A 26,499-nucleotide genomic window follows, 5' to 3' on the forward strand; every position below is an offset into this window, starting at 1 on the left:
TTTTTTCTTGCAGGGATGAGGGAAGCAATGGTTATTGTATGGGTGGAAAACGGGCTTAAATGCAAGCCCATTAGAGAAGCAGAACCTTAATTTATCAATTAGACGCCATCTGTGGATTGTGTTCCTTGAAATAATTGTTGAATTTGACAATGCACTGCAGCTTTACAAAGTTTCTGCCATCCTTGATGCCGTTTAATTAAATTTCTGCACTTAACTTTGATTGTGCTGAAAGCGCTGATGCCTTCCACAGATTGAGTTCCTCAGCCACCTGCTGTGATGGAGCCAAGGGCCTTTCCAGAGCAGGAGAAAAATATGTATTTTCTTTTATTTTTAAGCCTCGCCTTTTCTCAGTCTTCACTCAAAGAGAATCAAGTCTCCTGCTGCACAGGACGGATGGCGTCTCCAAACCCAGCCAGCAGAGCCTTCGGCCCCACGCCACCTACACAAGGTCCTTCTGTTCTTTTATTGTGTCTCATGGAGAGAGTTAACAAAACAGAATCCCAGACGGTTACCAAATGCAGAGAAGTGGCTTAAAATAGAACACAATAATTATCACAGAAAGCAACCAAGAGCAGAGGTTTCAGGTGGGAGCTGCGGCTGCTGCTCCCAAACCCCACCTAGAAGGAAAACGCAGGTCAGCAGAGGGATGGACCCCCACGCCCAGAGGAGGCCTGAGACAAGCGGTCCACGGGAGCTGGCTAATCTCGATAGAGGAGCCTGGGCAATGCTGTATTTTCAAAGGACATCTGGAGGGGAGTTTCTCACCTGCCTGGTCTCAGAGAGACAACAATCCTACCAACACACACAAGGCTTCCCATCAACCTTCATTCATTCATTTTGTGTGTGTGCACGTGCGCGCGTAATAAAATATACATGACTTAAAACCAGCCTCCTACTATCTCTCTGTGGATTTCACTATGCGAGGAACAACACATAAGAGGAATCATACCCTATTTCTCCTTTGTGACTGGCTTATTTCATTTAGCATAATGCCTTCAAGATTCATCCGTGTTGTAGCACAGCTCAGAATGTTCTTCCTTTTTAAGGCTGAATAATATTCCATTATATGTATACACATTTTGTTTATCCATTTATCCGTCAATGGACATTTGGGTTGTTTCCACCTTCTGGCTATTGTGAATAATAGTTATGAACAGTGATGTATAAATGTCTGTTCAAGTCCTTGCTTTCTATTCTTTTGGGTATATAACCAGATGTGGAATTGCTGGATCATACAGTAATTCTATGTTTAATTTTTTGAGGAACTGCCATACTGTTTCCATCACAGCTGTACCGTTTTACATTCCCACCAGCAATACACAAGGGCTCCATTTTTAATGGAAACTTTGTAATTATAATTCATGCACTTGGGTTAAACATTGCCCTCTCTAGATATTTTTTAATACAAATATTCTATGAGTGGTATTACATGAAGGCGAACACGGTAGTATGGATTGTTTTCAAGTAGCAACTGTCAGAGGGGTGGCATATAATGAACGAAAAGAATGATGGGAAGGCCAAGCTAACAGGTGTGAAAAATAAACTTGGCACTGTTTTTCCCCCTAGAACCGCATGGCGCCTCTAACTCAAAACCTCAAGTTCAAAAGATTTATGGACTAAAGCTTCAGAACGATAAAATAAAATTCTCAGGAAATGCAGTTGCCACAGGCGATGGATCATTACAACGGCCACTTATGCAAGCCATAAACTCACGGGGTGAACAGAAATGGGTCAGACATTAATTTCCACAGTGGGCAGGGTAAGTAGATACGAGTTACTTCACCATCGCTCTTTCCAGTTCATCCAGTGAGGTTTCACCTCAATAAAACCAAAGGATCCTGGGTTGGGGAGTAAAGATTGCAGTTCCCCCAAACACAAGCAAAAACTTCCCATACCCAACACTGTTAGAAAGCAAAATTTCAATAAAGATAGACATTTACATTTAATTTAGATGTCTGAGCACAACTCTGCTTCCATAAACTACCATTCGGTTTCCACATTCATTCTCTGACTATGGAAAATCAACCTCACTTTGTTTACCAAGACCTCGGGCACCACTGGGTTCCATGGGCCATCCACACATATCTGGGGCCCAGGCAGAGGTTAAGGGTTTGCTCAGTTCCAGAAGACAAACTCAGGACCACACGTCACCAAGGTATACCCCTTTCCTATCAGCCAATTATCCCAACACCACACATAAATTATTCAGGCTTTTCCAGGATAAAAATAAAATTTTATCCTGGAAAATTTTACATATTTTTATTTTCAGCAAAGATCATTCACAGACTATATAAGAAAACGGAATGACATTGTCCCACCTTTGTAGGGCTGACCATGTACATATGTAAATAAATTGACACAGGGGAGGGATCTGATGTTAGGCCGTATGTGCCAATGTGGGGTTCAGAAAGTTGATTAACTGTTCACAACATACACCCCATCCAGTGCAGGTGAGCTCCCTTCAGAAAGGAAGCAATATGCGAAATGCTGCCGACCTCCCACACACACACGCACACACGCACACACACACACACACACACACACACACACACACACTCTCACTCAGTTAATATTCCACTTGTTACAATCCGTAGCAAATTTTATGGACAAGTTATAAACCATCGGAATTAAGCAGTTCACACAGAAATCTGCATCTTCACCTTAACCATGTGGCACCTTCGCACCCTGTAAATTAGCCCCTGCTGAATGAATATTAAGTCCTGTGGAGGGATGAAAGGTCAATTATATCACCGAATGAAGAAAAGAGAAGACACTTGTCTTGGCCTCTGGTTCTGTCTTAAATTAACTTTTAATAGGGAACAAAATGTTATATTCGCTTTCCCTGTATTCTAAAATTTTCTTCTGTGAAAGCAATAAGGTATTTTAAAAATTTAAGAGAACTGAGAAACCAGAGAAGAATCACTCCATGGGCACAAAGCTTAGTTCTAACATTTTCTCTTCATGGGATCGCATGAATGTCCAAAAACAGCACCGACCTACGTGCTACCAAGATTAAACTAGTTGGAACCCTGTGGGCCCCATAGGCTGGGGGAGATTCAGGGACAAGGGACAAGTCAGCTCTGTAGCTCAGAGTCCCAGCACAGGTATTTCTCTCAATGATCCCCAAGCCACCTTCTGCTCGGCCTTTGTCATTCTCCTCAATAACCCCAGCAGTGGAGAGACCTTCAACCTACGGCTGCTGAGTGGCCTCACCTAGAGATAAGGGGCTCGAAAAAAGGTGGGAAAAAGCAAAATTGTTAGAGAACAAGTTTGAACTGTTGCACTCAAATCCTTTGTGAAGTGAGGCAAATTCCTTCAATATACAAATTAAACATGTAAGCTCCAGCATATGACATCACAGCCAGCTCCTTCTCTAAGTCCTGAAACTTCAGTCTATGGAAGACCCATGGCTTGCTCCACGTGTCTACAGGTACCTAGCAAAATGGAGCTCCAATCTCCAGGGCCCCGTCACTGGCTTCAAGCGTCTACTTCCTCACCGTGCATAAGGGCAAAGAACTTTCTGGAAAACCATGTTTATGGCACTTTCTGGTGGTGAATCCTGGGACACCCCAAGGGGATTTCCTAAGAGATAAGATGGAGAGCCAGGCTCTCTGAGTTACCTGTAAGGAGGTTCCCAGAATACCTAAGTCACAAATAAAAGTGCTGAGTGACATCACAGGGTTGGGGAGCTTAGCATAGGAGATGACAGGCTAGGAGAACAACAATAAGGAACTGAAAACTACATTCAGTGCAAAAGAAAGCAGAGTGTCAACTACAGAGGAAGTGGCAGCAGGGGTCCTGGAGAGACCGGCATGACTTAAGCACACAACAGGGATTTCCCAAAGGTGGGATGTTGTAGCTTGGGGTGTTTGGGATGTCGAGCCACAGCCATGGGATGGCAGATACAATTCCCCCACCCATCCTGCCACCAATTAATATTAATAACGCCACTATCAGCTTTTCTTGAGGGTTCACTCACACAGCTCTAGGGTAGAGAGAGTACTGGGAAGTCCATTCTACAGATAAAGAATCTGAGGCTCAAGTAGGTAAGTCCCTGTTCAGAATGATAAAAGCTGGTAGCTGGATTTGGAGCCCTTGTCTTTCTGATTTCAAGGCCCACACACTTAATGATCAACCCCATTTTATCTCCCTTGTAGCTGGATTCCCAGTAACATGAAAATACCCACAGTGAGTCAGAACAAAGATTTGCCACACTGGGGACCTGAATAGCTTTTGACTGAGAGGCTCTCAGCAGACATTTTCCCCACCTCCCACCCCAAGGAGTGGGACCTCAAGGCTTCCGGGAACGGAGGAGGATGGATTAGAAGCAAAACCTTTTCTCCAGGAATGACCAGAGAAATGAGGGGGGAAAACTGCCATTAAGATGGCAGGTCCACCTGCTGACCTAAAGAGCAGTCCCCATTCTCCTAACCAAGTTCTGATGGATGGTGGCACTGAGGGACTTATATGGGTAAATAGCTTTGCCCTCCACAAAACCAATCTCAAAGTATTAGGAACACCCCTCAAAGGGCTCTAGGATGTATCATCCTTGAATTGACCTACACTCTTCTTGAATATATTTCCATTTCAACATGTACAACACTTCAGGTATAGTAAGGAACTCCTATACAACTGCCAGGAGTGCTATGAAAATCAGTACTTCTTTTATTTGCCCTAAAATTATTTTCCTTAAGCCTTGTACTTCTTATATTCACAGAATCACTGTGTGACCTTTAGTCTGCCTTTTAACCTCTCTGGGCCCATTCATTTGCACAATGAGAACTTCAACCTAATGCTTCCCCAAGGTCCCTTCCACACTAACGATCAAAAATCCCACATCCTATATCCACCTTCTGATATACCACTTTGTTGCTCAACCCAACCCCACCTCACCTTTCCAAAAGATCCTTATACTTAAGTGATGCCTTTCTAGGGTGGCCTTTGAGTGAATTAGAAAAAGACGCTACTACACACAGCCTTACCTCAAAGCCAAATCTGACGTGCAGCCCCGCAGTGGGAGCAAAAAACTTGCTTGATAAACCATACTTGCTTGATAAACCATAAAACTTGCTTGATAAACCATCAAGGCTGAACAACCATACATGGCAGCCTTGTACCTTTCCACTGAACATATAACAATAAAATAGCAATAACAACAAAATAGCAATTAACATTTGTTGACTGTATTATATGTACTAGGTGCTGTGATAACTTCTTTTTTGCTTCAAATGCTGTATCGACTGGACATAAAAAATATCAGTACTATATATGGACACTAAAGACAATACAATCAACACCCACATACCTATCAGCCAGTTTAAGAAACCAAAAACATATATTTGCTTTTTCCTAATCCCATCCCTTTTCTCCCTTACTGAGAGGTAACCATTATCCTGCTTTTCCTTATAATTTAGTCACTAGCAATTTTACATGCTTTTGAACTTATGTAAAAGGAATCACTGTGTCAGTATTCTTCCTGTCTCTTTCAATGTTAAGTTTGTGAGTCGGGCTGGTGTTGCAAGCAGCTAGTACCACACACCATTCAACTCTCACAGCAATGATAATAAATACTAATTGCTCCATTGTGCAGATGAGGAAACTGAGGCTTCAGGGGGTTAAACGACTTGCCCAAGGCCACATGGCTGGTTAGTGACTCAGACGGGATTCAAATTCATTGGTGCAAATTAATCGTGCAACCAGGATTAACTAGGCAATGACTGAGGGGAGAAGGGTGAATGAGGCAGGCCCAGCTCTGCCCTCAGGCACAGTCAGGACCAACCCCATGTAAAGGTCTATCTGAATACAGAACCCTGGTTCTTGACTCCTAGGTAAGGCTACCTCCTCTCCCCACCCCCTACCCCCACTCCACCCCATTTGAGAAGCTCTTATTAGAACTGCATCTAAGGATTCTATAGCAGAAATGCCTTCAATACTCAGGATAGATAGACCAGTTCTAAATTCTGAAAGTGAGTCTAGTGAGCCACCAGTCTGGTGAGCCACCATTACATTCTTATTCCAACACGCACACGCACACACACACACACACACACACACACACACACACAAACTCAGAAAAAAACGAACACCCCCATACAGAGAATAGCTCTACGTTTCTAAGAAAAGGCACTGTCGTTGATGAAGGTCCAATTATGGACTTGAGTCATTCAACGTGTTACCTAGCAAACACTTAACCTTAAACATTACTGCAGTCTTCAGAAAAGCCAACTTCAGCCCATGACATGAACCATCCTGGAGAAAAATGCCCGAAGGAGTCATTCTGGTTTTACAGGTACAAAATGCTATTCAGAAAAAAAAAAGAAGAAGAAGAAAGAAAAAGCCACAAAGACTTTCTCGTCTTCCCTTTGCCCTCAATTTTTCACTGATGTTTTTCTTCAGGGGCAAATAGTTGCCAAGGTCTGTAACTGGGGTGCCTTTTGAAGCCAAGCCCGACAAACTGTGGGTCCCTGGAACAGCAGCCCCACCACCACTACCACTGCATGGGGGTTACACAGAAGTACCATTGCAGAAAGAAGCAAGAAAACACCAGTGTGACCAGCTGACCCCAGAAAGGATCTGGGCATGGAAAGAAACCCTTGCTGAGTTATCAAGTCAGCCAAGGTCAGAGGTAAGGCCAAACCCAGACTCAGTCAAGAGAAACAGCAAAGTGCCTTTGGCTCATCAAAAAAAAAAAAAGAAAAGAAAAAAAAGATTAATAAATTAATCTGGACAGCAAGCATTTCTCCCTTGAGCATTTTCTCTCCATATTTACTGATCAAATCTTTGTGGATGAAAACACAAGCCTCTTAGTGGATAAAGAAAGACACACACAAAAGCCCCTCAACTGAAAAATCGAGTCCAGCAGGTCGTGATTTCACCTTTGAGTGAACAGGATGCGGCCACAAAGGGTTGGAAAGGGAGCTGGTGGCGCAGCTCCCACTGGCGTCATCATTAGTAAGTAAGCAGCAGTGGCCTGTGCAAAGCTCTCGTCGCCCTGGCAAGCGTACAGATGGGGCTGAGTGAGCACGACCCACCGGTGGTGCCAAGGAAGCACAGGATCTGGGGCTAGTGGGAGAGCGGGGGTCCCCATCCGCTGCCCAAGTGCGACTGGGGTGGCTGGCTCCAGCTCTGCCGCCCAGAATCCTTACTAGCCCTTTCTAAGCTACCCACTTCCTAATGTTTTTCCCACCAGTTGCGGACCCTAACTCCAGCAGCCTGGGAGGATCCTGGAGCTTAAAGCCACCAGAAGCTGTCATTCGGGAGATCAGAAGTTCAGAACTCTAACGAGGCAGTGGGAGTGCAGCCGCCAGATTCTGCAGCTCTTAGCTGCTCTAAGAACCAACTCCTCTGCAAGGGGCGAGGGGGGCCTTTGTGGCAATGAACGAGGCTGTCCTCAAGGAGAACCAGGGCCAGGCCTGCTTTGTTTTCTCTGGAAGGCCTGGATCATTAGGGAGAGAGCAAGCGTTGAGCATGCTGGTGGGGAACAAATCAGCCTGGAGAAGTGGGGCCGGTCGGCTGAATGGGGCAGGCAGCTGGCCGGGAGGTGCACTGCTGGTACATCTCACCAGCTCCAAAATAACCACACCAATTTGCACACGAATAAGCAAACACAAAACCCCAAGGCGAGGACATTCAAAACCGAAAGCAGCTGCTAATCACCTGTTTAATTTTTATTTCTTAAATTAGCTGCAACTAAGAATTTTCAAACTCTCAAGTACAATACACAGCTTAACATTTTCATACACCTGTAAAACCCCTAAGTTAAATCCCATTACAAAAGACTCCAACTTATAAAGGAGCAGTTCAAATACAGTTCTTATCAAATACAAACAATGGAAAATGATTTAGGCAGAGAACATCAGTCACTGGAAATTAACATTTGAAAAAATTTTTTACATAAAACCCATCTGTGTATTGAGACAGTGCCCTCTGCTAAACCACAGGCCTAATTAAGGAACTAGGAACCAAGGCATTACATAGTAATGCATTAAGTTTCGTTTTCTTGTTTTGAGTCTTGCTGAAATCTTATCAATACGGAACGTGTCGTCCTTTCCTCTCCTAAATCTGAAATGATGTCTACGTCCAATTGCTGAGACTACTTGTGGCAGACGGATAAAACACATCTTGTCAATCTGGGGTGCTCTGGGTGAGCACCCCCTTTCAAGGATATCTGCTTAAAAGTCCAGCCAGAGCGTAAAAGTATCAAGACAAAAATGAAGAAGCATGTCCGCTGGGAAAGATGCTCGGCAAAGAGGAAAAGCTGGTATGTATCGGTAACAAGGTCCAGAATTAAAATCTAGTAACTGTCTTTCTCCCATCACTCTCTTCTGCAGCAAAGGATGAAAAGACACTATTAACAGCTATCACCAAAATGGTACTATACATTGTACAAAGTACTTGGTGGATATCTTAGTGGATACACACAGCAATTCAGTGACACGAAGATAAGGAAAATAAGTCTCAGAAAGGTTAAATGGCCTATCTGGGGTCACAGAGCTAGTTAGAGAAAGAACAGAGCCTCGAACCCAGCCAGGCCCTGCCTGCCCCACCGCTTCTCAAAAGAGCATTGTTAGAACAAGAGCGGGGTTTGGGTGCAGCCCCTGGAGCAAGAGAATGAAGTGGTCTAAATGAAGGTAACCAAGAAATGGCATGTGATTGTTACTTCTTCATGAAGTTGAGCTTTCAAGGTAATGACACAGGTTTCACCTGAGTTTTGGTATGCTCCCCCAAAGAAAGGCCCCAGGAAGAGAAAAATACAGGAGACAAAGGGGACAGACCATTGTGTCATGGACATACGGTATTTTCTCTGCTCATCTCCCACACCTTTGGGGAACAAGACCTCCCTCAATGTACGCAGTTCTAAGGGGACTGTCAGTCAGACACTGATCCAAGGGCTGGACCTGTGACCTAAGCAAGACCCATCAGTGAACTTCCCTGAAAGTGACATTCGGATGCTGAAAGAAAGCAGGAATATTTCCACTAGAACTGCCAATCTAATATGTGAATCTAGGGTCCTGACGGCCTCTTTATCCAACGCATAAAAAACATTTATCTACAAAAGGAGTGAATGAGGCCAACCCACAGAGGGAAAGAGAGGGAAGAGATGAGGGACACAGAAAGCCATGATGACATCATTTGAGCCCCTGGAACCAATCGTGACAAAGCTGAGGAAAAATTCCTGGACTTGACAGATACATGGGCCAATATATTCCCTTTTCTCCTTGAGCTAGAGTGAGGTAATTTGAAACCAAAAGGATTCTGATTTATAATACACAAGACACTGTTAAACATATACTAACCACCGACTCCATGTTTTTTCAGACTATATTTTCAAAATTCCCTTTTGTGGCCCCATAAAACCATTTCCACTCAATGCCTTCTAGAATCTACGCACAGCCCAGCAGCTGGAGTACCCTTCTCCAACAGCTAATCATATTACATCACTCTCTGACTCAAATCCTTCCAGTCATGTCCTCTCCCAGTCTCCTTTTCATGGACTTCAAGGGTCCTCTTATCTGGCCCCTGTCTCCCTCTCCAAACTCAGCTCCCAGCCCTTCCCTGTTATACCAACCCAGCTCCCACCACCCTGCACTTCCTGCTGGTTCCCACTCACGAGCTTGCTCCTGCCTCCAGACATCCACGTTTCCTGATGCCTCACCCAAAGCTTTGGTGGCTTCTTCCCTCCTTTAATTCAGATCTCCATCCAAATACCACCTCCTTGAAAGCTATCTCTTAAGCACCTCTCCCAACATTACTTAGATCCCCTTATCCCATGTCGTCAATCACCACAACCTGGAATATTTTATACTTATTCATTTGTTTACTGTCTCTCCAATTAAAACGTCAGTTAGAATGTCAGCTCTCCAAGGGCAGTGACGTTAACCGTGTTCACTTCTGTATGCTCAGGGCCTAGTCTCTCGGCCACCATTTATTGAATACATAAAATTCCAGTATGATGGCATCCACTCAACATCTCCCAGGTACTCCAGCAAGGTCGGCATGGACTCCTGGGCCATTCCATGTCCTCTGGCTTTTCACCCCAAAGCCAAGATCACCAGAGGTATGCTACTGACCAGGGGTGGGCCAGCTACACAGCCTGTGGGCCAAACCCAGTCTGCTGTCTGTATTTATATAATCTGTAAGCTAAGAATGGTTTTGACGGATGACCGTTTGTAATTGACTTGATAACAGAAAACAATAACTTGAACTCTATTTCAGCAAAATGTTATCCCCCCAAAAAATAAAAATTATACTCAGTTATTATTATTACATTTTGAATTTCATCAGTAAAAAAAAAACGTAAAAATTTGTTTTCTCTTTTGTTATGTAAGTACTTATATAATATTCTCGATATTGCTTCTTGACCCACAAAGCCTAAAATATTTACTATCTGGCCCCTTTACAGAAGAAAAAAAAAGTTTGCCAACCCCTGCTATATCGACTTACTATGTATCAAGGGAGGGGAAAAGGAGATTTAATAGATCGGTCCAACCCCAGGACCACCCAAAACTGATTTTTAATGAAGAAACAACAAGACCAGGTCCTACGTTGCTCTTAATACCCTGGCACCAGAAAAGAAAAAAAAAAAAAATCAGGTTAAGTCTCCAATCTACTGAAAGCTTTTTAATTCTAAGACCCTCGACAAGAAATAGATATTCTGGCTCAGCAAATACCCCTACAAAAGACCATGTCACTCGCCCTACCCTTCATCTCCACCCACCTCCTAAATAAATAACTAAAGAAAGAACCACGTTTTACCTTAGAGTCCCTGAGAGGCTTCTCTGTCTGTCCTAACCAAACTACGCATCAGTGCATTGAGTCTGCCATTAGCCACCTGCTCCTTGATGTCCTCCAGGATACAGAGGTCCTTGGGACAACCTCAAGAACACCCCACACTTTGGAACCCCATCAGATGAACCAACACGCCTCCATCCAGCGGGTGGACGGCACAGCCGTATCCACTCCTGCCCCACGCCACGCTGGTCCAAGGATGACTTAAACAGGAGTAGTAGGCAAAGGCAGACCCATTCCCATCTTGGCCAACAAAAGTCCAATAATGGTCTAGGAAACACAGGAGCTTAGACTCCTTGAGTTGCCAGAATACTAACGGAATTAAACGTGTCCTTCCCTTGAAGGGAGCATAGACAGGAGCTGTCTGGGGAAAGATGAACCAGGGGGCTGCTGATAATCAAATCATCATTAAATGACTCAACTTTCCAGAAATAAAAGGTGTCACCATGGGAAATCCTCTATCTTTCCTTTCCTTTCTGGCTCCAGCAGAATAAAGCTGCAGAGCAGAGAACCAATTAATTTTTAAGCATTTCTTTAAAATTACAAGCGTCACCCTCACCCAGTCCAGTCATTACTAATTTCCTGCTTTCCACACCCTGATCCTAACACCGCCCTGTAAAATTGCTATGTGCCTGCAACCAACTGCATAGAGAAGACATAGGAGGAGCTCCTGGCCAGAACAAACTGGTAGCCTAAGGGACTCCGCCCAAATTAAATCCCCGTAGCGAGACATCTAGAAGCTTGAACACATGAAAACGACTCCTTCAAGATCTAAAACCTAGTCCAAGTATAGCCTTTGCAAGGTAACAGTTACTCAGGGATTAGTTAACATTTATTCCACTGACCCTGCCCCTCTGTCTCTCACTCAGGGTCCCTCAATATCTCCTCCTCCAATTACAGACCATGGGGCAGCCGGATGGCTCAGTGGGTTAGAGTGTGAGCTCTTAACAACAAGGTCGCCGGTTCAATTCCCGCATGGGATGGTGGGCTGCGCCCCCCTGCAACTAAGATTGAAAACGGCGACTAGACATTGAGCTGAGCTGCAGACTCCACGACTAGATTGAAGGACAATGTCTTGGAGCTGATGGGCCCTGGAGAAAACACACTGTTCCCCAATATTCCCCAATGAAATTTTTTTTAAAAAAAATCTGTCTTAATTTCTTAAAAATAAAAAAAAAAAATTACAGACCCACGTCAGCCAAGAAAAGCAAGAGGAGACACCTGGCTGCTCTGCGCTGGGTGAGGCCACCCACACATGTGACACATGCTCACATCAGGAACAAGTGTTCCGGCCACCATTACCAGGAGCCCCTCTTCATCTGCCTTCCTTTTCGTCTCCACCAAAGTCTTCAAGTCCTAATTTCTCCCCTACTTCTTCTCCGAAACAAGAGGAGCAAATCTGGAACCCTCTCTTCAGCCTGCTACATTCCAGAAATCAAAAGAATAAACAGAAAGGGCTGCCATCGATTTTTCTACTGCATTGTGACCTCAGGTTTCAGAAGAGAGACAGTGACCCCGAACTTCACGCACTGGTGCACCTCAGAAAGCAGCCCATAAAAGGGGAAACGGGCCAGGCTTGTGCCTTAACATCTAGGTTCCTTCATTTGACAAATATTTGAGTGCCTACTATGTGCAGGCACTGTGCCAAGGACATAACAGTAAACAACACACACGAAACCCCTACCCTCTGAAGACTTACATTCTTACTGCACAGATGAATTTGAAAGGAATACCACGAGATGACAGCCCACCTCACACCTTTCCCTCGGTGTTTCTTCACACAACATACCTTCTCATTCTTCACGGTCTCACTCACGCATCCAGCCATTCACTCATTCATTCATTCCGTCCACAAGCGGATGTTGAACACAAACCTTGGGTCAGGCATGGAGCTAGGTCATGGGGGCTCCAGAAATCAGAGACAGAAGGGGCTCAGGAGCAGCAACCTCCTACGGGGGAGGGGGAGGGCGCTGGGACTTCTCTTGAAGCTACAGACGCACTCAGTTTTTATCAGACGACGTCCCCATTTGTGACGGCTGAGAGGCATGGGAGAAGAGAAAAAGCCCCAGTCTCAGCACACCACTAACGCAGGCCCTAGGAATATGAACCGAGGAAGACATGGTTGGGGCCCCCACTGAGATTCTACTCCTGCAGGAGAATGTCCGGGTGTGCTGGTTAATCTCCATTTGACCCTCCCGAACCATTGTATGCTTTTTTCCGCTCTGCTCAGTGCCTGGCAAGACTGATAGCGACAGAATGGGTCTTCGGGGCTCCCTTACTCTGGCTTCGGGTTGGGTGTGACCAACAGAAGATATGATCAAGAGAAGATAGGAAGAAAGGGAAGTCAAGTATGGCCCGTCCCTGTTTGCTGGGCCTCCTTCCTCTTCCTCTGCTGCAGCTCCTATCCAGGGACCCGTTCCCACAGCTTCCTTGGAGTACCTGCTCCAGCCTCTTGCCCCTTTGGATATAGGGTCGATAACTGCTTAGCACTGCTGAGAATCCCGGGGTCCTGCATCATTCATTCCTCACTGAAACTTTAGCTCTGTCTACACCTCTGTAAATCTTTTCAGTTCCCCCCTTCCGTGAGGCATCTGTTTCCTACAGAGACCCTGACTGATACAATACAGTGGCTGAACAAAAAGCGCTGGGGGTACTGACAGAGAGAAACACCGCCTTCCACGCACAGGAGGAGAAAGGAGCGAGGTTAAGAGAAGCTCGTAGACAACGTGATGCTTCAGCTGAATAAGTAAGATGGAGGCAAGAGCACTTCAGGCCAGGAAGCCCCATCAGCAAAGACACAGAAGCATCAAAGCCAGCAGGACCAGGGAACTTCCAGCAGCTCAGTACAGTGGTGTGTGAAGAGGACAAGAGATGATGCTTGGGTAGGGGGGCGGGGGAGGGGAACGAAAGATAACGGCATGTCTTATAGCAATGCTGAATGAAGCATTTGGACATCATCCTGAAGCAATGGGCAATAGTCTCAAAATGCCAATCACATGTGGCAATTTCATCCAATATCCATGTGTTTCTAGACACATCCCTTCCTTGGTCAAACTGAAAATTGGCCTTCGTTTAGGACAAATAAACATAATCCCTAAAATGGCTATCTCAGAGCACTGTGTCTGGCTTGACTCTACAGCAAAAAAATAAAAGCTATCAGACCATGAAATATGGTTCACAGTAATGTCCTTCTATGAAAACACACACACACCACACACACACACCGCACACAGCACTGTTAACAACAGGCTTTGGAGCATTAACCACCTCAGGTGAAAACACACCAGTCATTAACAACAGATTTTGAGAAGATTACAACCTAAATAACTATCATTGGGACACGTAAGTTACTTAATATAAAGTAGTTCCATATGTTTCATTTGTAATTCACGTGGCATCAGTCAGCAAGAATCCATTCAGATGGCATCCACTAGAGTCACTAGATGCGCTTTTATTCTTATAAAAAGGCTGCAAAAAAAAGGTGTATTCAAGAGATTTTCAGGCACTACTGGGTTCTAGAATACTCGGATTACAAAATTTCTTGACTTCCTACCCCTCTGGGTTTTTAGATATACATATATATTCCTAAAATTGGCTTTAAAAGGCTCGAGTAGAATAATTTTTAAAGTCTATCTGTTTGATAAGCTCCACCATGACCAGTGTTTCCACTTTCTGTTGTTCCTGGGTTATAAGCATGTCAGATCCTTCCTAATTCAGGTGAAGCTGAAAGCTAAGAAGCCAGAATTCCTGAGAGGGGATGTGACTTGGGGCAGAGAAGACATCAACTTAAATTAAGCATGTTACCATTCTCCCACAGATTGTCTTCTTCCCACAGGGTAACAAAAATGATTTGAGCATTTGAATTCCTGAGTCTGAGTGGTGGCCTCTCAGTCCAGTGCTGCCGGCAGCTTGGGCGTCCATCACGACCAACCCATCTCCCCAGACTCCCCATCTCAGCCCTCTGTCTAATAGTCCTCACACTCGGTACCAGGCATGTGTCCGAGCCGCTGTGAGATGTACTGCCAGGTCATTCATGCCACTAGGAAAGTACCGACGCATGCAACGAATTTAGCATTTAGGAAGGCAGAGCAGGTTCTAGATTCTTCCTACAGTGTCACCTACTCCCCCTTCTACTGCAAGGTGAGTATCCATGAGTAAGACAGAAAGGACTGGACGTGCCGCAAAGCACAGGGAACTTTGCACACACCTGGCAAATGAACTGTGAGTTTCAAGAAGGCAGAAACCAAATGCACTTATCTCGCTCACCACTGTATCCTCACAGCTGGCCTAGGGTTTAGCAGAGGGCAAGACCTGTGAATGATGGTTCAGTGAATGAAAGAAGAAGGAACAATTGGACATAGGGAACCCGAAAGTCCTAAAAAAAGACTGAGGACCACTTAGACAACCCGAGGAGGAATTGATAACATCCGTTCCAGCTTATTCCACAGAAGCAGGTGATGTGGGCCACCTAGAGACAAACCCACTCTGCCAAGATAAGAGTCCACAGGATGAAATCCCACCTCTCTGCTTCCCAGGGTAGAAATCCTGGGAAGATGTCCACTGACCAACCCATTCACAATCCTGAAGACAGAATAACTCCAATAAGAGCCAAGGGGTAATACAGTTTGAAAAAATAAAAATATATATGTTTTTTAAAGAGCCATGGGATACATACAACATGTGTGAGGATAAGTGGGAACAGGACAGAAGACCATACACCTGCATTGAAATCACACCCACATGGTGGGCTTATGCACATGGGGACGGGGCTAGAAAGCAAGGACACCCTCGGGGAGGAGGATAGGTGAACATTTCCCTTTTCTTCCCTTATAATTGGAAAAGTGCTGCTATCATGTTGCATTCATTATTTAAAAATAGGAATCGTTAAGATCATTTTTAAAGAGCTATTCTGGAATAAAAGTCTCATAATTCAAATTTTTGAATTTGGTCAGATGGTACACTCTGGAGTATGACATTAATTCCCACTTCCTTTCTAGAATGAGAGTCCAGAACATGTCACATCATTATGATCGATGGCCATATAAGCCTAAGTGGGAAGGGCCAAGACTGTCATTACTCATTTCCAGGAACAGTGGGGAACAGGAATATTGACTACTGGGTGCTCAATTAAGAAATCTACTACATACAATGCTGGCAAATTTTCCATTTGGAACTCCATGACGAAGACAGAAGCATAACTGGTATGGATTTGATATAGCTAAGATGTGGCCCAGAATCTTTCAGACATAATCTCAAAGATAACCAGAATAAATTTAAAGTGTGCACATACACACAAATATATTTGTTCTGTCCACTCTTTATACTCTGTTTAGATGTTGTTATAAATGGGACACTTGGTAAAATGTTTAATTAATGGTTGAAACATCAACAACAAAAAGAAGGAATCTTTGGTCTTAAGAGCACTTAAATCATTCAGCTTGGACCACAGTTACTCGTGCCTTTATTTTATTCCCCTGTAAAACACAGCTCTTTCTCAAATCACCTGGGAGGCCCAGTCTCAGTTTCTTGCACATATTAGATCAATGAGTTGGATCAATGAATTCAATGGGTTTGCATCTTTATTAAGAAAAACATCAGATTCCAAAAAAAGTATATTATTATTCATATGTTTCAAGTCTCATTAAGAATAAATATTAGAAGGGGCTATTTCGCTTGTTGAACTTTTTAAACTTCAAAAGGTTGTGATTTTTATGCAACTCTCAAGAAATACAAGTGGACAAGTAATAGTGAGACAATTTATGCTAATGATGTAAAATTTTCTTAGAAAATGTCCTTCTGGTCAAAAAATGAGTCAATATAAAGAAAAGCATTAAGTAAATAATAATACATGTAGCATGAGAATATGGCAAAAATTTAGGAAGGTGATAAACATTTGGGGGATACGGACCTAACATTGTTCATCTATCACCTTTGACTTTCCTTTTTCTATTTCCCCTCCATCCACCACCTATCTATTTCAAAAAAATAAGATGCAACTGTTACAACCAAGGGGAGCCTAGGAGACAGGACAACTGAATGTAATTTGGTGTCCTGGGTGAGATCCTGGAACAGTAAAGGGCAGCAAAGAAAAACTGAGGAAAGTGGAATACAGTACGAACTTTAGTTGATTTTAAAAATAATATGATGCTTTGAAAAAGATATACCATGCCACCTTCTGTATAAGAAAGAAGGGGAAATAACAAAACATACAAATATCTGTTTATCTTTACAAACATACCAGAAAACAAAGACATTGGTTACCTCTCAGGGCTCTGGAGATGGGGAAAAAGGGATACAACATGGGAGCATCCATAAACTTTTAAATACATGTAAATGTCCAATATAGTAAATAAAATTCAATTAACAAAGAAGGGAGGAAGGGGGAAAAACCTGAAACTGAAAGCAAACCATAACCACAATGAAAGGTAGGTGGGGAAGGAAGTGGAGCTTCTCCAATTAATTTACGAACACAGTAGTTGACCAGATACCCTCGGTTTTCAGCTGAGGTAGGTAGGGGTGGGAGGAGAGAACTGCCAACAAATCCTGATCCCTTTTTAATAGGATTGCTTTCAGTAGTGGCATGAACCAGCAATTCTGGTTCTGCTTTAGATGTATGATGGGATGGAGCAAACTAATAAATGTGCTGATGATGCTGAGAGCCAGCGTTCTCACTGTGGGAGAGGGGCCACACAAATATGGAATGGGGGAGGCAAGAAAGAACACACTTGAGGATGGACTTGAATTGGTGGGATGGTCTTATGTATGTCCATACGAATACGTGTATATGTATGGATGTATATTGATACTCACGTATTTCCCAAATCTTTCCACTGAAATGACCTAGAGGCAAAGACACCCCACAAGCAGAGACACGCTAGTAACAATGAACATACCTAGCACTCAAATATTGGTCTCTAAATCCGTTCCCCAGCCCAAGAAAACATCTCCTTGGAGAAATGACTAACTTCAGGGCTGGGACGGGCTAGACGCAAGATGAGCATGGACCATCTCATTGTGCCAGAAGGTCAAGAAGTGCTCAAAAAAAATGTTGGCACGCATGTTCCAAGGAACCAGAATGAAAGGCCTTCCACTGGCCAAATCTGAGACAATTTGAGCCCCAAAATAAAGAAGTACAGGAATTAATTAATAAGCCATTGAAAAAAAATAGGACTCCATGACTCCATACCTGTAAGAAATAGACTGACAGAGAAATGGAAGATAAGAAGGTTGCTCTCTTACAGTCGAATGGCAAGTGCCAACTGGTAAACATGGCGGGAGTATAGGTGTTTTGTGAGACTAGATCAGGCAAAAATCATCAGTAAAGGCTAATTCTAAGTGGAAATTTTAATGAGAAGCATGGTCTTAAAGCTTCTCCCCACAGACTGCTTATTAGTTACAAGGGAAAACATAATGACTATGTAGTGGAGAACACCAAACAACACCTTCACCGAGTTATCAAAGTTAACACCAGCAAAGAGGGGTTAGATGGACATCAAGCGCCTCCAGATGTGACACCTTAAGAAGGACACAAAAATATTTATGTAGTATCCTGGACAGAAATGCAGAACTTGAGTCTAATCATAAGAAAATATTAGACAAGAATGTTCCCCTGGAAAAAATGGGATTGTATTCTTTCTAAATGCCAATGTCATAAAATACAAAGAAAGGTTGTGGAAATAGTCCAGATTAAAGCAGACTAAAGAGACATTAAAAAAACCTGAATGTAATCCTGATCCTGCATTATACCCTGTACTTGAGGGGAAAAGAATTCTATAAAGGACATATCGGGTCAACTGACAAAACTGGAGTATGGATGGTAGATTACATAAAAGCATTGCGTCAATGTTAAGTTTCCTGAAGTTTATTACTGTACTAGAGTTATGTACAGGAGTATCCCCATTCGTAGGAACACAAATGTATTTAGGAGTGAAAGGTCATGATAATACAATTACTCCCAAATAACTCAGGGGGAAAAAAAATTCTGTATAAAGAGAAAGCAACTAATGGAGCATGGCGGGGGGTGGGGGGGAGGGATAGAATACTGACAAAAGATTGAGTGGAGAACATATGATTGCTGTTCGCACTTATTCTTAAAAACTTTCCTACCAGTTATTTCTAGTGAAAACAAGGGGCATTAAATTTTTGCAAATTTGGCTGACCAAACAAAGAATTGAGGTCACAGAACTCTCTAACTGGTATTAGTAAACAAATACTTGCCTAAACATAATCCCCAGGGTTCTGTACATGCATGTATATGTGTAAGAATTGCAGTGGCAAAAGACTGGATAATACACCAGAAAGCTGTGATTATAACTCATTTTCCCCTTCTATTTTTCAAAATTTATAAAGTCATTTTACTTTTTCAATTTTAAAAGATATTTTTGAGTTCACTGAAACATTACTGAAAGTCTTCAAAAGTTCACTGAATTATGATGCCATCAGATGCTGGCAGACTCCAGAAGGAAAAGAACATCGTTGTATGAGTTGACCAAGTATATAAAATGAAGAAGGGGCAACCTGGAAGTTTTCCCCTGACATGCTACCAATTTCCTAGTCTAGATTTAGATCTTCTCCCTCTGACCAAGGGAAAAGCTCTTTTTCCAACTTCACTTCCTCATGGAAATACCACAAATTAATGACCAGACTCTGCTTCACGAGAAGTCAAACATCAGCCGAGGAAGTTTCTACCGAACTTTGCACTACACGGCTCCCCTGGATAATACCCAGGAGCTTCCCTTGATCTCAGAGAACTGAGGCCCAATCGGAAGATGTGGAGAATGAACAAAATCTCAGGGGTAGCCCATCAGAGCATTCAACTCAGAGGGTAAACTGAGCTTCCACACCCCCTCTGACTGCCCGATCCTCCCACTGATGTGGGGACACGATGTCCATGTCCCAACGAGGTGTTTTGCCAACATCTCTCACATCCACATCAAATATAATTTTCAAACCAATTAGCTCAAAAGCATCACAACCAAAGCAGTATCTCCCACATCCTCATTACGGGGGTCCATCCTATTCAATTCCTAATGAGAGGAAAGACAAAGGCAATAGATGCAATAGGGTCTACTTCAAAAATTCTTTTTCTTTTAGAAAACAGATCCTCTTTTGTTCTGGTTAAACACCAATTACTCTGCTCTCTCTAACATGCAAATCAGCCAAAAATAGGGCAATACATAGCTCACTCCCATTCTACTGCAAGTTTGAATGAAGAAAAGAGAAAGAGGACAGGGAGGGAGAGGGTGAGAAGAGAGGGAACAGGAAGAGAAGAAAGGGGAGAAAAAGAAGAAGGAGAGAGGAGAAAGAAGATGAAGGCAGAGGCAGATCCCTGGGGGTCTTCAATTCCAAGGACTTTTGTGCTCAGATAAAGCTCTTTTCAAAGGGCTTTTTTTGTGTTATCTGTGGCAGTGCCCACAAGCAGTGATTTTGCCATTATCCATAAAAATAAAGCAAGATAAGAAAAAGCACACTAAGGTCTACAATATAAGAAAAATAAAAGTGGCCAACAAAGCCACTCCCCACAGCTCCCACTTGCTACAAACACTGTCCCCAAAAGTCATGTCATTGCCATCATGTACCTGGGAAAGAACAGAAAAGAGCGGACAGCCAGGTGGTGTCCTTGTCTTAGGTGGTGCAGGTGCCCAGCCAGGTAAGGGTGTTTCCTTAGGCCAGGAAACACTCAATTCCACCTCTCACTCAGGAACCTGGGGGTGCTTTGATTCCTTTTGTTTTTCTTCGTTGGTTTCGCTGAAAAATTTCAATCATATAAACACATTATTATTTAAAAAAAAACAAAAAAAAAAACCTTTTTTTTAAATGCAGGTGTGTGGAAGCGTACAATCCTAGCTCCTCACAGTTCCGAAGCAAGACTAAGGCAGGGCTTCTCAGACAATCCTGTGCACAAAAATTACCTTGGGAGCTTGGTGAACTGCAGATTCTGACTCCAAGGTCTGAGCTGCTGCATGTTTAACAGGTGCCCAGGTGATGCTGGAACCCCACTGAGCTAAGGGTCACCTTCCCAGCTTCTTCCCCTGCTATACTTGTCCTTCCAGGCTCTGTCCTGACTTGAACTGCTTCCCTGATCCACCTCGGTTTTGAATGGAGACCCCCTCTCTGCACTCCTGCAAAGTCTATGGTCTAGAAGAACAAAGGAGGCTGGGAAAAAGTCAAACAACCTTCTCAAACCAGAAATGAAACATCACACTCTCCCCAGACAGCATCAGAATTTCTCTCCAATGCACCACCAGTGATTTACTCCTACCTGGGCTCCCTCCAGGACAGAAGAGGCTCTTTACAGAGCAGTGCAAATCCGGGTTCAGAGAAGGGCACTATTCCTGCTGAGGCTCCCTCCTGGCAGGATGGTAGGACAACTGCTGAGGGGAAGCAGCCCAAGATGGTGGGTCTCAGGCGTCCCTGTGCTAATGAGAGCATTTGGTACACCGGACATGTCTAAGAGGGGCACACACTCAGTCTCCAGGGCCCAACTTCAAGCCCACCCCAGAGTCAGAAGGACACGTACCCCATCTCCACCCCTATTAGACTCCATTGTCTACCTGCTGATACTTCCTCCTACATGTTTGTCTCCAGGAAGAAGTGTCCCACCACCCACCCCGTGCCCCAGAATGCAGCAGGCCAGCGCTGGGAAGACTCCTATGGTGAAATGACTTGGCTACAATAATGGAGATCCCCACACTTTCCCTGTTTGTGGTCCTGCCCTCCTAACAACCAAGGCCGCCAAGCAGGGCATGAATGTCCCTCCATCTCTCGTGCCCCACCCCATGTCCCAGGGAATAAAAGAAAGGAACTAACATTTTCTGGGCTCCTCCTATGTGCCAGGGACAGAGCCACTACATTTCACCTCATTGTATCCTCAAAAGAATCTGCTGTGTTGACACTGTATCTCCATTTCACAAATGAGGAAACGGAGGTCCCGAGGGCAGACCTCTGGTAGTGTTGTAGGTCAGAGCACACCAGTTAGGGTGTGAGATCTGGAGGCAGACTCCATGGGTTTGGACACCACTTCTGGCTGCGTGAATCTGGGCCTTGATAAGTCTCATAAAATGGGGTGAGAATGAAAGCTTTCTCATGAGTTGCTGTGAAGACTGAATTAGACATAGAGTTAAGGAGAGCCAGCCTATGGCAAACGGTTGAGAAATGCTGATTATGACTCAAGGTCAGCACGCTAGGAAAGGCTTGGACCTAGGGCAGCTGAGGGTCCCAACACCCTCATCACCTGACTGCCCAGTTTCATGCAGCCTATGACTTTAAAGAGTAGAATCCCGTTGACTCGAGGGCTCTTGGAGAACCAGCACACAAGGGACCTTGGGGAAGCACTCTCAGCTTGAAAAACACCGCTTTTCAGGACACCATGGCTGGAAACAGACACTGAGCACAGACCATGGAGAGCTGGAAAAGTCTCTGGGGAGGAGGGAAGGGAGGTCCAAAGATCCTCAACTGGAGATGGACAGCCCACGGTGGACCGCAGAAGCAGCTCCACAATAACCCTAACCACAGGAAGGTCATGGTGCACGTGCTCCAACACTTACATGAAGGATCTTTCCTGGGAGGGAAAAACGGACATATTGGCATCATGGCACATTTGACAGAGCAAACACTGAAAAACCATACTCAGCCCTACTCCATCATGGACCCCCAATCCATGACAGCAGAGCCGGTACAAATGAGCACAGAGCACCAAAGGAGGGAAGGAGCTCTGGAGCACACCAGACCTGCCCATTAGTTCTTCAACCGGGAGAGAGAATCGCACGAGAGGAGGCAGAAGCCGAAGACTGGTCAGTGCAGATCAAACACAAGAAAATGGACATGGCTTTTACTTTTCTAAGTAAGTGTGCATGTAAGACGAAACACTTGGAAAACCAGTTAGCTTTGAAGATGCTCCTGAATCAATCCATGAGACAGCGACCCAAATATGCCGAACCCCCTGGAGGCTGCCCCAAAGCAAAGCCACAGCTCTGCAGAACTGGCTGTGCCTGCCTGCCTTTCCCAGGAGTGCTTGTGTGATGGACAGTTCTAAGGAATACCCTATAATCTGCATTTATGCCATTTGTCTCTTTGATACATAAAATACAGATATTTGCATCATTTATTTTAACATGCGTGATTTTCTTCTGAAAGCCACAAAGAGAAAGTCTGATCCCCAGTCCCCCCAACACACACACCCCCGCCTTCCCCCTCTTCTTTAGAAGCCTGAAAACTTAAGCCTGGCACCTCTGACAAGCTAAATTGATCTGGAAAGGATCTTCAGAGGCCAGTTGCATTAAAAGAACAAATAAAGGACTCTCCTTGCAAAGGAGGCACAGAAGACAAAGGGAAAAGAGGGGAGTGGGGGGGGAGGGTGCCTTACCCCTTTCCCCATTCGGAGGCCTCCTGGAGGTGGCAGCAGGGCAGTCAGAGGGACAGGGAGTACAGGACGTACCCACGTGAAGGGCTCATCCCACATTATCTGCCTTGTGGTAGAACTCAATTACGCACACTGAAACCGCAGCCTTGAACAAAAAAGCCATTACCAGGGGCCAAAATGAGGAAGAGAGGTTTCCGCACCAATAGGAGGGAGAGGCCTACCAGCGGGAACAGCAGCCCTGGGTCGGTGGATTCACGCCAGCCCACTGCTCAAGGCAGAGGCCCCGCTCTGAGTTATGCAGCCTTCAGGATCCCCAAACAACTGGGAGCAACAAGTCTTTATTTATGCTCCCATGGACACCTGAATAGAAATATGGGCATGGAAAGGCCACATGCCCCACATTTTACCACCAATGAACTCCAGAGGCGCTAACGTGGCTGTGTGGCCGGCACATCTTCTCGGTCTGTCCCCTGGGCCTCCTCTGCTGGCTGAATGATCAAAGCTCCCGTTCTTCCCTGCCAGACCCCGTGGACAGCACACAGCTTATATGTTACCCCCCCCAACCCCTGTAGGGTGGGCTTATCATCCCAACTCGTCCCAGGGGCAAAGAGCGACCAGGATGACAGACCAGGACACCTGTGTCAATGCTCAGACCTCCTTGGCCCCTCACTTCAAGAGCCTCTGGTCTAGTTGGTCATTGTTTTCTTCGGACATTTTTCTTTCCTCAGCCACTCCTCCAACGCTCATTTATTGAGCACCTACTACATAAAGAACAGCGTTCTAGGTGTTGGGAATGCAGTATGAACAAGACAGGCAAGGGCCGTCCTCTCATGAAGCCTACCTTCAATAGGGAGATGGATAAAAAGATCAAAATAAAGAGGAATGGCCCAGTGTCACCACTGGGAGTACACACATGCTGGCATGTGCTCCTTCAGCAGCAACAGGGAGCCGAGACAGGCTCTGACTTCCCCCTCATTTCTCTTAACTCAATCCCTACATCCCCGCGCCCCCCATTATCACTTCTAGAGAAGCCCCAGCACAACACACCGGGGCTACAGTTACAAGATGCCCTCACCATACAAAGCACCCCACACACAACCACCACCTGTAACTCTTGCAATCCTGTCAGGAAAGAGCTCTCTCCCCTCTGTCACCAAATCTTCCTGGAGTCACCTCCATCACACTGGCTTTCTGCTCTCAAAGAGACTGCCAATCTAATCTCTTAAAGTATCTCCCTGACCACCTCCGCCCCCAATTTAAACATAATGTCCTTTCACAGATCTTCTAAAGAAGATACCCAGAGCAAACAAACATTCGAAAACCATGATTCCCGGGGCATGAGTGTGGGACATCCAGACAACTGATATGGAGGAAACCGAACCAAGTCTTTAACAAAAATAACACAACAGGCCATTTAAGACAGATTTGTGCAAGCATTTTCTCATTTAATACTCACAATTACAGGGTGTACACTATTGTCTCCTTGTTACAGATAAGGAAACCGAGGCTCAGAATTTAAATAATTTGTCAAAGAAGCAAAATGAGGACTCAGGTCCAGGCCTTCTAACTTCAAGCACCATCCTTTTTCCCACTCTCTCCTCTGCTATCTTGTGTGGTACGAAATTAAATTTTACACATCTTGTCCTTGCCAGTAAGGTGTATTTAAAATAGATTATTTTATATCAAGATGATGGGTGTTATGCAGTGATTAAAAATCGTGTTTTCACAACCATCTACAGCACATGTGAAAATTATTACAAAGCACTATTAAATTTAAAAAGCCAAATACAAAAACACACACGTGCACACACACACACACACACACACACACACACACACATATGCATATACCATGGTATGAGCCAAATTCTGGATTTTCTCCAATTCTGTTTTTCAATATACATGTACACACAAAAATGATAATACACCAAAACATTAAATCGCTATTATCTTTAAGTAGTGGGATTATAAACCTTTTTTAAAAATACTTTTCTCTGTTTTCAATCTTCTGTAAGAAGGAGGCATTCATTTTTTAATTTGGAAAAGCTATTAATAAGCATTACTTGTGCAAAGGCGGAGCCACCGTTTTAGCTTGGCAATACACCAATCCATGATATGACGTGGGACCCCCTGACCCAAGTCACCGCCCAGCCAAGGACTCAGAGCGGTGCCAACACCAGCTGCTTGTTGCCAAGGGCGTAGCCACCACGGGAACAGCCCCCAGAGCCTGAGCACCATGTTTAGCTGGCGACACAGAGGCAGGCGCCCTCCATGAGGACAGACCCAGCCTCTGAGACGACCCAACCAGGAGAACAGGAGACTAAGGAAACAAAGTGAAGAAGATGGGGTGGAGAGTAGGGGCTGAAGACAAAATGCGTCTCTAAGACAACAAGACGATTACTTTTTTTAAGCTGTGATTATTAGCAAGGACCACACAACACCATCAAACGGCTGGCGTGAACCATAATGACCCCAAAGGGGTTCACAGCGTTGGAAAACCAGGAGGGACCCTGTGGGGCCTTAGAAGAGAAGATGAGGTTGGAGTCCACCGTAGCGAGGATACTGTCCTGATCTAATCGTGGGTTTCTATGTAACCAACCTCCCTGAGCCTCAGTTTCCTCACCTGGAAATCTAGGTTAAAATGCAGAGCTGAAAAGATAATTTTAAGAGCTAAAAGAAATTATGGTTGTTCCTCTCTGGGAGAAGCCGGCTGCAATATCGTGAGGATTCTGAGGCACCTTTGGGGAGGTCCACATGCAGAGGAACTTGAGGCCTCCAGCCAACGACCCGGTGCATGAAGCTGGAAGCAGACCCTCCATCTCCAGTCAAGACTTCAGGTGACTGCAGCTCTGAACTTGAACTTCAACCTCATGAGTGACCTTGAGCCAGAACCACCCAGCTAATCGCACACCAGCTTCCAGACCCTCAGCTACCCTGTGAGATAATGTTTGCTACTTTAAGATGCTAAATTGTGGGGTAGCAATAGATAACTCATTCAGTTTCTGGTTCCTGGCACATAAGAGCTCAATAGGTGGTTCCTACACTATTTCCTCAACCCTGGTATGTCAAAACAACCATAAGATGCAACACTGATTACTATCAGCTTTTTCAAAAAAAAAAAATGCACTGTATTACATATGTACATTAATTGTAATATGTACCCAAAGTGAAAAGGTTTCCAAACGCTGATTTTTCACCTCCAAAGCTTCATACTATTCCGCCCATCAGAGAAAACAGGCTTCTAGTTGCTGAGGCTAAAAACTTTGGCCTTACTCTTGACTCTCCTTTCCCCACACTTCTCACATCCCAGCTTTCAGCGACTCCCACAGGCTTTACCTTCAAGATCTATC

General features: G+C 44.5%; 1 protein-coding gene and 1 long non-coding RNA gene across 15 annotated transcripts in view; both read right to left on the reverse strand.

The window, feature by feature from the left end:
- The window catches only part of MSI2 (musashi RNA binding protein 2), a 374,726-nt gene that overhangs the window by 277,241 nt on the left and 70,986 nt on the right, over positions 1-26,499 (reverse strand). The window lies entirely within an intron of this gene.
- LOC308488996 lies at positions 7,651-21,572 on the reverse strand. The gene is made up of 3 exons (XR_013992036.1): positions 21,050-21,572; positions 20,367-20,535; positions 7,651-8,324 (listed from the first exon to the last, which is right to left on the reverse strand). It is a non-coding gene; the product is annotated as an uncharacterized lncRNA (long non-coding RNA).

The sequence above is a fragment of the Rhinolophus hipposideros genome (genome assembly GCF_964194185.1).
Source record: "Rhinolophus hipposideros genome assembly, chromosome: 20".
NCBI lineage: Eukaryota > Metazoa > Chordata > Mammalia > Chiroptera > Rhinolophidae > Rhinolophus > Rhinolophus hipposideros.